Source organism: Primulina tabacum, chromosome 10 (genome assembly GCF_025594145.1).
Source record: "Primulina tabacum isolate GXHZ01 chromosome 10, ASM2559414v2, whole genome shotgun sequence".
Classification (NCBI taxonomy): Eukaryota; Viridiplantae; Streptophyta; class Magnoliopsida; order Lamiales; family Gesneriaceae; genus Primulina; species Primulina tabacum.
The window spans coordinates 29,215,849-29,230,846 of record NC_134559.1 but is presented as its reverse complement, the minus strand read 5'-3'; the positions used below and the strand labels follow the sequence as shown (position 1 = coordinate 29,230,846).

Genomic DNA, 14,998 nt, shown 5'->3' with positions numbered 1-14,998 from the left:
TTATACTGGGATTAATTCTTACCGGAGTATCCGGCTGTTGTCTTGTTTGTATGTGTGCATGACAACAGGAGGGACATGATCAGGGTCAAGAGGATGATGAGAGATCGAGATTAGAGTGGTGATTCCGGTCTTGGATGTAGACTTGGTTTAATACTTGAAATTTAGTAGTTAAACCTTAGACTAGTTTGAATAATTTATGTACATTATTGTACTTTTATACTGAGATGTATATTAGTTAATTCCATTACGTTCCGCACTTACATTTTAAAAAAAGAAAAATTTTTAGACCCTGATTATCTTATTTGATAATTAAATCCCAAAGATGATTAAGAAGATGTCCCCACATTAGTCCTGGTATGATCGCACCCGACATTGAGTGGGATGTATATTCTTATATCCCTCGAGTACGTGTGGAGGAGGCGGTAATGGACAACACGCGGCACTGCTCTCGCCCAATCAGAACCATGAAGTTAAGCGTTCTAGCGCGATGGCAGATCTAGGATGGTTGACCACCCTGGGAAGTCCTCGTGTCGCGACCGTTTACGTAAATTATGGATAAAAAAGTCGAAATAATTGTTTTTAATGAGTTAACCATCTCCTGAGTAATCTGCGTCATACCCTTCCGCACAGAACCGGCTCACGACAACAAAAATAGCTAAATTTTCCAAAAAATAGAAAAAAATAAGAAGAAAAAATAGCGAATGTAAAACTATTATTATGCCTGAGATACAATAAAATGAAACCGGAATCGAATTTCGGAATTCCTAAATGGATTTCTCGAGGAAACAGAAGCTTAACAGAAGTGGAAAATCGTAAATTAGAGGGTCTTAGAGAATGAATTCGACTAAAATCTCGCCAGCTCATTGCGGAGTAATGAGTCTTGTTCGTTTGCCCGTTTACAATCAAATTAGGCTACAATTTGGTCCAAATCCGGCAGTGCCCGAGCTACGTTGATTTCACATGTCTTATCTGGTCCCGATCGAGATTCAGATGATTTGAGCCAAAAAACGTCTGTCAACAAGTAATCAAAAATAGAAAAACACGAAAAAGGCGTGCAACACGAGGACTTCCGAGGGGGTCACCCATCCTAGTACTGCTCTCGCCCAAGCACACTTAACTTCGTAGTTCTGATGGGATCCTGTGCATTAGTTCAGGTATGATCGCACACGACATTGAGTGGGATGTTTATTCTTATAACCCTCGAGTACGTGTGGAGTGGGCGACGATGGACAACACGCAGCACTGCTCTCGCCCAATCAGAACCATGAAGTTAAGCGTTCTAGCGTGGTGGCAGAGCTAGGATGGGTGACCTCTCTGGGAAGTCCTCGTGTAGCGACCGTTTACGTAAATTATGGATAAAATAGTCGAAATAATTGTTTTTATTGAGTTAACAGTCTCCGGAGTAATCTACGTCATACCCTTCCGCATAGAACCGGTTCACGACAACAAAAATCGTTAAATGTTCCCAGAAAATAGAAAAAAAAAATAAGAAGAAGAAAATAGCAAATGTAAAGCTATTATTATGCCTGTGATACGATAAAATGGAATCGGAATCGAATTTTGGTTTTCTTAAACGGATTTCTAGAGGAAACAGATGCTTAACAGAAGCTGAAAATCGCAAATTAGAAGGTCTTAGAGAAGGAATTCGGCTAAAATCTCGCCAGCTCATTGCGGAATAATGATTTTCGTTCGTTTGCCCGTTTAAAATCAAATTAGGCTACAATTTTGTCCAAATCCGGTAGTTCCTGTGCTACGTTGATTTCACATGTCTTATCTGGTCCCGATCGAGATTCAGATGATTTGAGCCGAAAATCGTCTGTCAACAAGTAATCAAAAATAGAAAAACACGAAAAGGGGTGCAACAAGAGGACTTCCAGGGGGTCACCCATCCTAGTACTGCTCTCGCCCAAGCACACTTAACTTAAGAGTTCTGATGGGATCCGTTGCATTAGTGCTGGTATGATCGCATCCGACATTGAGTGGGATGTTTATTCTTATATCCCTCGAGTACGTGTGGAGCGGGCGACGATGGACAAAGCGGCTCTGCTCTCGCCGAATAAGAACCATGAAGTTAAGCGTTCTGGCGCGATGGTAGAGCTAGGATGGGTGACCTCCCTGGGAAGTCCTCGTGTCGCGACCGTTTACGTAAATTATGGATAAAACAGTGGAAATAATTGTTTTTAATGAGTTAACCGTCTCCGGAGTAATCTGCGTCATACCCTTCCGCACAGAACCGGCTCACAACAACAAAAATCGCTAAATGTTCCCAGAAAATAGAAAAACATAAGAAGAAGAAAATATCAAATGTAAAGCTATTTTTATGCCTGGGATACGATAAAATGGAACCGGAATTGAATTTCGAACTTCCTAAGCGGATTTCTCAAGGAAACAGAAGCATAACATAGACGGAAAATCGCAAATTAGAGGGTCTTGTAGAAGGAATTAGGCTAAAATCTCTCCAGCTTATTGCGGAGTAATGAGTGTTGTTCGTTTGCCCGTATACAATCAAATTAGCCTACAATTTTGTCCAAATCCGGCAGTGCCCGAGCTACGTTGATTTCACATGTCTTATTTGGTCCTGATCGAGATTCAGATAATTTGAGACGAGAATTGTTTATCAAAGAGTAATCAAAAATAGAAAAACACGAAAAGTGGTGCAACACGAGGACTTCAAGGGGGTAACCCATCCTATTACTGGTCTCGCCCAAGTACGCTTAACTTCGGAGTTCTGATTGGATCCGGTGCATAGTGCAGGTACGATCGCACTCGACATTGAGTGGGATGTATATTCTTATATCCCTCGAGTACGTGTGGAGTGGGCTGCGATGGACAACACGCGGCACTGCTCTCGCCCAATGAGAACCATGAAGTTAAGCGTTCTAGCGCGATGGCAGAGCTAGGATGGGTGACCTCCCTGGGAAGTCCTCGTGTCACGACCGTTTACGTAAATTATGGATAAAACAGTCGAAATAATTATTTTTAATGAGTTAACCGAATCCGGAGTAATCTACGTCATGCCCTGCCGCACAGAACCGGCTCACGACAACAAAAATCGCTAAATTTTCCCAGATAATAGAAAAAAAATAAGTAGAAGAAAATAGCGAATGTAAAGCTATTATTATGCCTGGGATATGATAAAATGGAACCAGAATCGAATTTCGAACATCCTAAGCGGATTTCTCAAGAAAACGTGAGCTTAACAGAAACGAAAAATCGCAAATTAGAGGGTCTTAGAGAAGGAATTTGGCTAAAATCTCGCCAGCTCATTGCGGAGTAACGAGTCTCATTCGTTTTGCCCGTTTACAATCAAATTAGCCTACAATTTTGTCCAAATCCGGTAGTGCCTGAGCTACGTTGATTTCACATGTCTTATCTGGTCCCGTTCGAGATTCAGAAGATTTGAGCCGAAAATCGTCTGTCAACAAGTAATCAAAAATAAAAAAACGCGAAAAGGGATGCAACACGAGGACTTCTCAGGGGGTCACCCATCCTAGTACTGCTCTTGCCCAAGCACGCTTAACTTTGGAGTTCTGATGGGATTCGGTGTATTAGTGCTGGTATGTTCGCACCCGACATTGAGTGGGATGTTTATTCTTATACCCCTCGAGTACATGTGGAGCGGGCGGCGATGGACAACACGCGGCTCTGCTCTCGCCCAATCAGAACCTTGAATTTAAGCGTTCTGGCGCGATGGCAGAGCTAGGATGGGTGACCTCCCTGGGAAGTCCTCGTGTCGCGACCGTTTACGTAGATTATGGATAAAACAGTCGAAATAATTGTTTTTAATGAGTTAACCGTCTCTGGAGTAATGTGCGTCATACCCTTCCGCACAAAACCGGCTCACGACAACAAAAATCGCTAAATGTTCACAGAAAATAGAAAAAAAATAAGAATAAAAAAATAGCGAAGAAAAGCTATTATTATGCCTGAGATACGATAAAAAATAGAACCGAAATCGATTTTCGAACTTCCTAAGCGGATTTCTCGAGGAAACAGAAGCTTAGCAGAAGCGGAAAATCGCAAATTAGAGGGTCTTAGAAAAGGAATTCGGCTAAAATCTCGCCACCTCATTGCGGAGTAACGAGACTCGATCGTTTGCCCGTTTACAATCAAATTAGCCTACAATTTTGTCCAAATCCGACAGTGCCCGAGCTACGTTGATTTCACATGTCTTATCTAGTCCCGATCGAGATTCAAATTATTTGAGCCGAAAATCGTCTGTCAACAAGTAATCAAAAATAGAAAACACGAAAAGGGGTGCAACACGAGGAATTTCCAGGGGGCCACCCATCCTAGTACTGCTCTCGCCCAGGCACGCTTAACTTCGGAGTTCTGATGGGATCCGGTGCATTAGTACTGGTATGATCGCACCCGACATTGAGTGGGATGTTTATTCTTATATCTTTCGAGTACGTGTGGAGCGGGCGGCGAGGGACAACACGCGGCACTACTCTCGCCCAATCAGAACCTTGAAGTTAAGCTTTCTGGCGCGATGGCAGAGCTAGGATGGGTGACCTCCTTGGTCAGTCCTCGTGTCGCGACCGTTTACGTAAAGTATGGCTAAAACAGTCGAAATAATTGTTTTTAATGAGTTAATCATCTCTGGAGTAATCTGCGTCATACCCTTCCGCACAGAAGCGGCTCACAACAACAAAAATCGCTTAATGTTCCAAGAAAATAGAAAAAAATAAGAAGAAAAAAATAGCAAATGTAAAGCTATTATTATGCCTGGATACGATAAAATAGAACCGGAATCGAATTTCGGACTTCCTAAACGGATTTCTCGACGAAGCGCAAGCTTAACTGAAGCAGAAAATCACAAATTAGAGGGCCTTAGAGAAAAAATTCGGCTTAAATCTCGCCAGCTCATTGCGGAGTAATGAGTCTCGTTCGCTTGCCCGTTACCAATCAAATTAGGCTACAATTTTGTCCAAATCCGGCAGTGCCCGAGCCACGTTGATTCACATGTCTTATCTGGTCTCGATCGAGATTCAGATGATTTGAGCCGAAAATCGTCTGTCAACAAGTAATCAAAAATAGAAAAACACGAAAAGGGGTGCAACACGAGGACTTCTTAAGGGGTCACCCATCCTAGTACTTCTCTCGTCCAAGCACGCTTAACTTTGGAGTTCTGATGGGATCCGATGCATTAGTGCTGGTATGATCGCACCTGACATTGAGTGGGATGTTTATTCTTATATTCCTCGAGTGCCTGTGGAGCGGGCGGGATGGACAACACGCGGCACTGCTCTCGCCCAATCAGAACCATGAAGTTAAGCGATCTGGCGCGATGGCAGAGCTAGGATGGGTGACCTCCCTAGGCATTCCTCGTGTCGCGACCGTTTACGTAAATTATTGATAAAACAGTCGAAATAATTTTTTTTAATGAGTTAACCGTCTTCGGAGTAATCTGCTCTCATACCCTTCTGCACAGAACCGGCTCACGACAACAAAAATCGCTAAATGTTCCCAGAAAATAAAAAAAAAATAAGAAGAAGAAAATAGCGAATGTCAAGCTATTATTATACCTAGGATACGATAAAATGGAACCGGACTCGAATTTCGAACTTCCTAAGCGGATTTCTCGAGGAAACGGAAGCTTAACAGAAGCGGAAAATCGCAAATTAGAGGGTCTTCGAGAAAGAATTCGGCTAAACTCTCGCCTGCTCATTGCGGACTAATGAGTCTCGTTCGTTTGCCCGTTTACAATCAAATTAGGCTAAAAATTTGTCCAAATCCGGCAGTGCCCGAGCTACGTTGATTTCACATGTTTTATTTGGTCCCGATCGAGATTCAGAGGATTTGAGCCAAAAATCGTCTGTCTACAAGTAATCAAAAATAGAAAAACACGAAAAGGGGTGCAACACGAGGACTTCCCAGGGGGTCACCCATCCTAGTACTGGTCTCGCCTAAGCACGCTTAACTTCGGAGTTCTGATGGGATCCGTTGCATTAGTGCTGGTATGATCGCACTGGACATTGAGTGGGATGTTTATTCTTATATCCCTCGAGTACGTGTGGAGCTGGCGGCGATGGAGAACACGCGGCACTGCTCTCGCCCAATCAGAACCATGAAGTTAAGCGTTCCGGCGCGATGGCAGAGCTAGGATGGGTGACCTCCCTGAGCAGTCCTCGTGTCGCGACCGTTTGCGTAAATTAAGGCTAAAACAATCGAAATAATTGTTTTTAATGAGTTAACCGTCTCCAGAGTAATCTGCATCATACACTTTTTGCACAGAACCGGCTCACGAAAACAAAAGTCGCTAAATATTCCCAGAAAATAGAAAAAAAATTAGAAGAAGAAAACAACGAATGTAAAGCAATTATTATGCCTGGGATACGATAAAATGGAACCAAAATCGAATTTCGAACTTCCTAAGCGGATTTCTCGTAGAAACGGAAGCTTAACAGAAGCGGAAAATTGCAAATTAGAGGGTCTTAGAGAAATAATTCGGCTAAACTCTCGCCAACTCATTGCGGAGTAATGAGTCTTGTTCGTTTGCCCGTTTACAATCTAATTAGGCTACAATTTTGTCCAAATCCGGCAGTGCCCGAGCTACGTTGATTTCACATGTTTTATCTTGTCCGGATCGAGATTCAGATGATTTGAGCCGAAATTCGTCTGTCAACAAGTAATTAAAAATGGAAAAACACGAAAAGGGGTGCAACACAAGGACTTTCTAGGGGGTCACCCTTCCTAGTATTTCTCTCGCCCAAGCACGCTTAACTTCGGAGTTCTGATGGGATCCAGTGCATTAGTGCTGGTATGATCGCATCCGACATTGAGTGGGATGTTTATTCTTATATCCCTCGAGTACGTGTGGAACGGGCGGCGATGGACAAAACGTGGCACTGCTCTCGCCCAATCAGAACCATGAAGTTAAGCGTTCTGGCGCGATGGCAGAGCTAGGGTGGGTCACCGCCCGGGAAGTCCTCGGATCGCGACTGTTTACGTAAATTATGGCTAAAACAGTCGAAATAATTGTTTTTAATGAGTTAACCGTCTCCGGAGTTATCTGCGTCATACCCTTCCGTACAGAACTGGCTCACGACAACAAAAATTTCTAAATTTTTCCAGAAAATAGAAAAAAATAAGAATAAGAAAATAGCGAATGTAAAGCTATTATTATGCCTAGGATACTATAAAATGGAACCGGAATCAAATTTCGAACTTCCTAAGCGGATTTCTCGAGGAAACGGAATCTTAACAGAAGCGGAAAATCGCAAATTAGAGGGTCTTAGAGAAAGAATTCGGCTAAATTCTCGCCAGCTCATTGCGGAGTAATGAATCTCGTTCGTTTACCCGTTTACAATCAAATTAGACTACAATTTTGTCCAAATATGGCAGTGCCCGAGCTACGTTGATTTCACATGTCTTATCTTGTCTCGATCGAGATTCAGATGATTTGAGCCGAAAATCGTCTGTCAACAAGTAATCAAGAATAGAAAAACACGAAAAGGGGTGCAACACGAGGAATTCTCAATGGGTCATCCATCCTAGTACTGCTCTCGCCCAAGCACTCTTAACTTTGGAGTTCTGATGGGATCCGGTGCATTAGTGCTGGTATGATCGCACCCGACATTGAGTGGGATGTTTATTCTTATATCCCTCGAGTACGTGTGGAGCGGGCGGCAATGGACAACATGCGGCACTGCTCTCACCCAATCAGGACCATGAAGTTAAGCGTCCTGGCGCGATGGCAGAACGAGGATGGGTGACCTCCCTGGGCAGTCCTCGTGTCGGGACCGTTTACGTAAATTATGGATTAAAAAGTCGAAATAATTGTTTTTAATGAGTTAACCGTCTCCAGAGTAATCTTCGTCATACCCATCCGCACATAACCGGCTCACGACAACAAAAATCGCTAAATGTTCCCAGAAAATAGAAAAAAAAAAAGAAGAAGAAATAGCGAATGTAAAGCTATTTTTATTCCTAGGTTACGATAAAATGGAACCGGAATCGAATTTCAAACGTCCTATGCGGATTTTTCGAGGAAACGGAAGCTTAACAGAAGCAAAAAATTGCAAATTAGAGGGTCTTAGAGAAGATATTCGGCTAAACTCTCGCCAGCTCATTGCGGAGTAAGGAGTCTCGTTCGTTTGCCCGTTTACAATCAAATTAGGCTACAATTTTGTCCAAATCCGGCAGTGCCCGAGCTACGTTGATTTCACATGTTTTATCTGGTCCCGATCGAGATTCAGATGATTTGAGCCGAAAATCGTATGTCAACAAGTAATAAAAACTAGAAAAACACGAAAAAGGGTGAAACACGAGGACTTCCCCGGGGGTCACCCATCCTAGTACTGCTCTCGCCCAAGCACGGTTAACTTCGAAGTTCTGATGGGATCCGGTGCATTAGTGCTGGTATGATCGTACCCGACATTGAGTGGGATGTTTATTCTTATATTCCTCGAGTACGTGTGGAGCGGGCGATGGACAACAGGCGGCACTGCTCTCACCCAATCAAAACCATGAAGTGAAGCGCGATGGCAGAGCTAGGATGGGTGACCTCCCTGGGCAGTCCTCGTGTTGTGACCGTTTACGTAAATTATGGATAAAACAGTCGAAATAATTGTTTTTAATGAGTTAACCGTCTCCGGAGTAATCTGCGTCATACCATTCCGCACAGAATCGGCTCACGACAACAAAAATCGCTAAATGTTCCCTGAAAATAGAAAAAAAAATAAGAAGAAGAAATAGCGAATGTAAAGCTATTATTATTCTTAGGATACGATAAAATGGAATCGGAATCGAATTTCAAACTTCCTATGCGGATTTCTCGAGGAAACGGAAGCTTAACAGAAGCGGAAAATAGCAAATTAGAGGGTCTTAGAAAAGGAATTCGGCTAAACTCTCGCGAGCTCATTGCGGAGTAAGGAGTGTCGTTCGTTTGCCCGTTTACAATCAAATTAGGCTACAATTTTGTCCAAATCCGGCAATACCCGAGCTACGTTGATTTCACATGTTTTATCTAGTCCTGATCGAGATTCAGATGATTTGAGCCGAAATTCGTTTGTCAACAAGTAATTAAAAATGGAAAAACACGAAAAGGGGTGCAACACGAGGACTTCCTAGGGGGTCACCCATCCTAGTACTGCTCTCGCCCAAGCACGCTTAACTTCAGCCGAAAATCGTCTGTCAACAAGTATTCAAAAATAGAAAAACACATAGGGTTCATCACGAGGACATCCCAGGGGGTCTCCCATCCTAGTACTGCTCTCGCCCAAGCACGCTTAACTTCGGAGTTCTAATGATCCGGTGCATTAGGGCTGGTATGATCGCACCCTACATTGAGTGGGATGTTTATTCTTATATCCCTCGAGTACGTGTGGAGCGGGCAGCGATGGACAACATGCGGCACTGCTCTCGCCCAATCAGAACCACGAAGTGAAGCGTTCTGGCGCGATGACAGAGCTAGGATGGGTGACCTCCCTTTGCATTCCTTGTGTCGCGACCGTTTACGTAAATTATGGCTAAAACAGTCGAAATAATTGTTTTGAATGAGTTAACCATCTCCAGAATAATCTGCGTCATACCCTTCCGCACAGAACCGGCTCACGACAACAAAAATCGCTAAATGTTCCCAGAGAGTAGAAAAAAAAAATAAGAAAAAGAAAATAACGAATGTAAAGCTATTATTATGTTTGGGATAGGATAAAATGGAACCAGAATCGAATTTCGAACTTCCTAACCGGATTTCTCGAGGAAACGGAAGCTTAACAGAAGCGGAAAATGGCAAATTAGAGGGTCTTAGAGAAAGAATTCGGCTAAACTCTCGCCAGTTCATTGCGGAGTAATGAGTCACGTTCGTTTGCCCGTTTACAATCTAATTAGGCTACAATTTTTTCCAAATCCGGCAGTGCCCGAGCTACGTTGATTTCACAAGTTTAATCTGGTCCTGAACGAGATTCAGATGATTTGAGCCGAAATTCGTCTGTCAACAAGTAATTAAAAATGAAAAAACACGAAAAGGGGTGCAACACGAGGACTTCCTAGGGAGTCACCCATCCTAGTACTGCTCTCGCCCATGCACGCTTAACTTCAGCCGAAAATCTTCTGTCAACAAGTAATCAAAAATAGAAAAACACGAAAAAGGATGCATCACAAGGACATTCCAGGGGGTCACCCATCCTAGTACTGCTCTCGCCCAAGCACGCTTAACTTCGGAGTTCTGATGGGATGCGGTGCATTATTGCTGGTATGATCGCACCCGACATTGAGTGGGATGTTTATTCTTATATCCTTCGAGTACATGTGGAGCGGGCGATGGACAACACGCGGCACTACTCTCACCCAATTAGAACCATGAAGTGAAGCGTCCTGGCGCGAAGGCGGAGCGAGGATGGGTGACCTCCCTGGGCTGTCCTCGTGTCGCAATCGTTTACGTAAATTATGGATAAAACAGTAGAAATAATTGTTTTTAATGAGTTAACCGTCTCCGGAGTAATCTGCTTCATACCTTTCCGCACAGAACCGGCTCACGACAACAAAAATCGCTAAATGTTCCCTGAAAATAGAAAAAAAAATAAGAAGAAGAAAATAGCGAATGTAAAGCTATTATTTTGCCTGGGATACGATAAAATGGAACAAGAATCGAATTTCGAACTTCCTAAGCGGATTTCTCGAGCAAACGGAAGCTTAACAGAAGCGGAAAATCGAAAATTAGAGGGTCTTAGAGAAGGAATTCGGCTAAAATCTCGCCAGCTCATTGCGGAGTAATGAGTCTCGTTCGTTTGCCCGTTTACAATCAAATTAGACAACAATTTTGTCCAAATCCGGCAGTGCCCGAGCTACGTTTATTTCACATGTCTTATTTGGTCCCGGTCAAGATTAAGATGATTTGAGCCGAAATTCGTCTGTCAACAAGTAATTAAAAATGGAAAACACGAAAAGGGGTGCAACACGAGGACTTCCTAGGGGGTCACCAATCCTAGTACTGCTCTCGCCCAAGCACGCTTAACTTCAGCCGAAAATCGTCTGTCAACAAGTAATCAAAAATAGAAAAACACGAAAAGGCGTGCAACACGAGGACTTTCTAGGGGGCCACCCATCCTGGTACTGCTCTCGCCCAGGCACGCTTAACTTCGGAGTTCTGATGGGATCCGGTGCATTAGTGCTGGTATGATTGCACCCGACATTGAGTGGGATGTTTATTCTTATATCTTTCGAGTACGTGTGGAGCGGGCGACGAGGAACAACACGCGGCGCCGAACACTCTGCCCGGTACTCGGCTTGTTATCCATTGGCGCTCGGGCGGTAATTTTCTACCGCTCGGGCGCCACAGGTTCTGCCCGAATGGTATTCTTATTGAACACTGGCGCTCGGGCGGTCATTTCCTACCGCTCGGGCGCCAACAGTTCTGTCCAAACATTGTACTTTTCATATGTTTTGCCCAATCTGGTCTCGAAATGGCCCGGCTATAATCACCTCAATTCTTAATCAATAATCTTAGATTAACAGAATCAAAATCTCGGGCATTACATTTCTCCCCCCCTAAGATTTGATTTCGTCCCCGAAATCACAGGCAATCAAATTAGATATCAGAAAGAAATGTATAGCATAAGCTGAATCAAAATACTCACATCAGTGAAATAACTCAGGAAATCTCTGTCTCATATCAGACTCGGTTTCCCAAGTAGCTTTATCGATGTCATGACGACTCCACTGAATCTTCACAAGTGGAATAGTCTTCGTTCTGAGCTACTTTTCTTTACGATCAATAATCTGAATAGGTTTTTCGAAATAGCTCAATGTCTCATTCAATTTAACTTCGTCTGGTTGAATCATATGTGAAGTATCTTGCATGTACTTCTGCCATAAAACTACATGAGAGACATCATGTATTCCGGATAATGAAAGCGGTAAAGTGAGTCGATAGGCACGATCTCCTATCTTCTCAAGAATCTCATACGGCCCAATCTATCGTGGAGAGAACTCCCCTTTCTTGCCAAATCGGACAATTCATCTGAAAGGTGAAATTTTCAAAAATACTCGGTTTCCAGCCTCAAATACCAACGGTCGTCGTCGGACATTGGCATATTTGGCTTGTCTATCTTGGGCTGCCTTCATTTTCTTCTGAATCGTCTTCACTTTTTCAGTCATATCTCTGATCATGCCAGGTCGATATCAGGAACCTCAGAGATATCATCCCAATAAAGAGGGGATCAACATTTCATTTCGTACAACGCTTCGAAAGAAGTCATTTCAATACTTGTCTGATAGCTGTGGTTGTACGATAATTCACAAATGACAATAAATCATGTCAACTAGTGCTAAAATCCAGCACTACAGTTCTTGGATATTCTCCAGTATCCGGATAGTTTGCTCCGACTATCCGTCAATCTATAGACGATAGGTGAAGGAGTTTATAATATATTCTGCCAAAAATACAAAATCAACCGAAAATCATGGTATGATATAGTCAATTTTTGCATTCAATGCAGTCTAATCACTCTTCTGACATAACTCTTGATCGTCTGATCTTATCTGTACATCATCCTGTACACCTAATATATGCATATTCAAGCATTCTATCAATTATAATCATAATCACATCGCATCACAGTCTTAGGAAAATTTCGATAGTTTCGTCACCAATCCATAGAAATGTACTCTCATTTCTATTTAAGTATCAATAATCGGTATAACCCATCTCCTGGTTTCTATCTTTCTGTCTTTATCTGTAGGTAATTAGACATTCCAGTACAAACTCTGTCACATCTACTCTCATCTGTTTCTATCAACATCTTTTCAACTATCAAAATGCATACTGAATAAGTTATTGCACACTATCTGGCAATATTTATCATTTTAAATTCGGAACATTTGGAACAACAGATTGGTTATTCATATACAAGGCAGTATTACTTACCTGATTCAAACCCAGATTCAAAACAACAGCAAGCTTCAATCAGATTCAAAACATCACTCATCGGTACTGATCTGCTAAACTCATAAACCGCAAATGTTTGACACTGATATCCACCTCGGCCAACTAATTCCGGTTTAACTCTGCTAAATTCAACAGATATATCATCTTCAGATATAACACACCCTGAATGTAATCTGTCTTAATCAGGATGCAATCTGTTTCTGATATCAAATCAAGGCTAAAATCAATCTCTCTGATTGGAATAGAATCAGAAGTCTTATCGGGGAAAACATTATTAACTTTCTTATCATTGGTAAATCAGCCAATGATAGACTCAACTTCAGTAAATCAACTGAATACATAAGGAGTCCCTCTGTTCCTTTCTGTAATAATCGAGTTATAGATAGTACGAATTATCAAAGGAATTCTCAATCTAGAATCCTTATCGTACACTATTCATCCCTTGGCCATCTCAGGTCCGATTTTCACCATCTTCTGGAACTAATCTAGGGTAGCTCTGTACTTGGTCAGCATATCAATATCAGTAATGCAGTCTCAAAACCAGACAACACTAGTACAATACAAGCTACCACACGATCTAACTCAATCTCATTCTCATCCTACTATAGCATACGATATTTTACAGAATTCACTGATATAAAAAATCTCCCCAACTAGTCAAGAGATACACTACAGTAGAATAAAGCTTCAACAGGCAATGCATGACTCAATGCAAATCGTTCAGAAATAAACATATGGGAAGCATCCGTATTTATCAATACAAAAGCAGGATAACTACATCAAGAACAGTTACCTGCAACATCATCATCTGGTGCTTCCTGAGCCTGCTCCTCAGTCAAAGCAAATACTCTGGCCTGCTGTCTAGGAGGCTGGCCAACTGTCTGACTTCCTCCTGGCCTCTGCTGTGACTGAGATGGTGCTGGCTGAAATGAAGGAACAGCAGCTGATCGTCTACTCCACTGTGCCGCTGATCCAGATGATTCGGCTCTCTGGGATCCTTGAGAACCCTTCTGTGGACACACTCTGGCAAAATGTCCCTGTTGTTTGCAGAAGTGGCAACTACCAAGTACTCCTTGGCATTGCTCAGTGGAATGTCTCCCTCCACAATTTCCGCAGTAAACGCCGGTATAACTCTGTTCGGAACCACTGGAGCTAGCAGAACTGCCGCCAGACTTCTTAAACTGCATTCCTCTAGCCTTCAGAAAATCTTTCTTTCTACCACTGCTACTGTCACTCTCAAATCGGGGAGGTGGTTGCTGTGGTCTCGATTCTAGGGGAACAGATGCAGCTCCTCTCTGCCTTATCAGGCCCGCTTCAGCGCCCTTTGCTCTATTCATGGCATCAGCAAAGTTATTCTGTCGCCCTGTGTTCACCAATGTAAATATATCGGGATTCAAGCCATTGATGAACTGATCAGCAACGGCTTCGTCATTTCCAGCCACATGGGGAGCAAACTTCAATAAGGTAGAGAACTTGGTCACATATTCTTCAATGTTCAGCTGACCCTGTCTCAAATTGGCAAATTCCGCCCCCTTGTCTTTTCTGTACGACACTGGGAAAAATCTCTGATAAAACTCAGTTTTAAATACATCCCAAGTAATAGTCGTACCCCGATGCTCCAAGGCCTTCTTCATCGTAATCCACCAGTTCTTTGCAACATCAAGCAACTGGTGCCCAATCAATTTAATTCGGCGCTCATCACTGTACTCCAGTGAATCAAACAGCATCTCAATGTTATCTAACCAACTTTCACACTCAACTGATGTCTCAGTACCCTTCAGTGTCGGTGGTTTGAACGACTGAAACCTTTTCAATAATGTCTCCATTGGAGTGGCTGTAACATCCATTGGAGGATTCGATGTGCTACCCTGTTCTGGTATTCTTCGAGGAGGCATATCTGAATATCAAAAGGATTAGTAACCCCAATCCAACAAACCTGTTTCAATTCAGTCCCTCCTCCGATCATCTTACTGCTGATCAAGAATCGGTTCAAATTCGTTCCCAATAATACATATTACACAATCGAATCAGATAAGTCAAGTAACATGTATTATATAAAGCAGTAAAGCATACTAGCAATCACAAGCAAGGAAAGAAAACTCAATC

At 42.7% G+C, this 14,998-nt stretch overlaps 9 non-coding genes and 4 pseudogenes across 9 annotated transcripts; all 13 read right to left on the bottom strand.

Annotated features, from left to right (window-relative positions):
- Positions 1 to 1,049: 1,049 nt before the first annotated feature.
- Positions 1,050 to 1,168, bottom strand: LOC142508087 (5S ribosomal RNA). The gene has a single exon (XR_012806319.1). It is a non-coding gene; the product is annotated as a 5S ribosomal RNA (ribosomal RNA).
- Positions 1,169 to 1,853: 685 nt separating this feature from the next.
- LOC142510842 (5S ribosomal RNA) lies at positions 1,854 to 1,971 on the bottom strand (annotated as a pseudogene).
- Positions 1,972 to 2,651: 680 nt separating this feature from the next.
- On the bottom strand, positions 2,652 to 2,768 carry LOC142512489 (5S ribosomal RNA; annotated as a pseudogene).
- Positions 2,769 to 3,452: 684 nt separating this feature from the next.
- Positions 3,453 to 3,571, bottom strand: LOC142506469 (5S ribosomal RNA). The gene has a single exon (XR_012804761.1). It is a non-coding gene; the product is annotated as a 5S ribosomal RNA (ribosomal RNA).
- Positions 3,572 to 4,254: 683 nt separating this feature from the next.
- Positions 4,255 to 4,373, bottom strand: LOC142513999 (5S ribosomal RNA). Its single transcript, XR_012809916.1, has one exon. It is a non-coding gene; the product is annotated as a 5S ribosomal RNA (ribosomal RNA).
- Positions 4,374 to 5,053: 680 nt separating this feature from the next.
- On the bottom strand, positions 5,054 to 5,172 carry LOC142516310 (5S ribosomal RNA). Its single transcript, XR_012812112.1, has one exon. It is a non-coding gene; the product is annotated as a 5S ribosomal RNA (ribosomal RNA).
- A 683-nt stretch (positions 5,173 to 5,855) lies between these two features.
- On the bottom strand, positions 5,856 to 5,974 carry LOC142517377 (5S ribosomal RNA). The gene has a single exon (XR_012813127.1). It is a non-coding gene; the product is annotated as a 5S ribosomal RNA (ribosomal RNA).
- A 684-nt stretch (positions 5,975 to 6,658) lies between these two features.
- LOC142507275 (5S ribosomal RNA) lies at positions 6,659 to 6,777 on the bottom strand. The gene has a single exon (XR_012805535.1). It is a non-coding gene; the product is annotated as a 5S ribosomal RNA (ribosomal RNA).
- A 681-nt stretch (positions 6,778 to 7,458) lies between these two features.
- LOC142514024 (5S ribosomal RNA) lies at positions 7,459 to 7,577 on the bottom strand. Its single transcript, XR_012809939.1, has one exon. It is a non-coding gene; the product is annotated as a 5S ribosomal RNA (ribosomal RNA).
- Positions 7,578 to 8,259: 682 nt separating this feature from the next.
- On the bottom strand, positions 8,260 to 8,378 carry LOC142507925 (5S ribosomal RNA). Its single transcript, XR_012806162.1, has one exon. It is a non-coding gene; the product is annotated as a 5S ribosomal RNA (ribosomal RNA).
- Positions 8,379 to 9,169: 791 nt separating this feature from the next.
- LOC142511864 (5S ribosomal RNA) lies at positions 9,170 to 9,286 on the bottom strand (annotated as a pseudogene).
- Positions 9,287 to 10,093: 807 nt separating this feature from the next.
- LOC142510725 (5S ribosomal RNA) lies at positions 10,094 to 10,212 on the bottom strand (annotated as a pseudogene).
- An 802-nt stretch (positions 10,213 to 11,014) lies between these two features.
- On the bottom strand, positions 11,015 to 11,133 carry LOC142515814 (5S ribosomal RNA). Its single transcript, XR_012811639.1, has one exon. It is a non-coding gene; the product is annotated as a 5S ribosomal RNA (ribosomal RNA).
- Between the last annotated feature and the right edge of the window lie 3,865 nt (positions 11,134 to 14,998).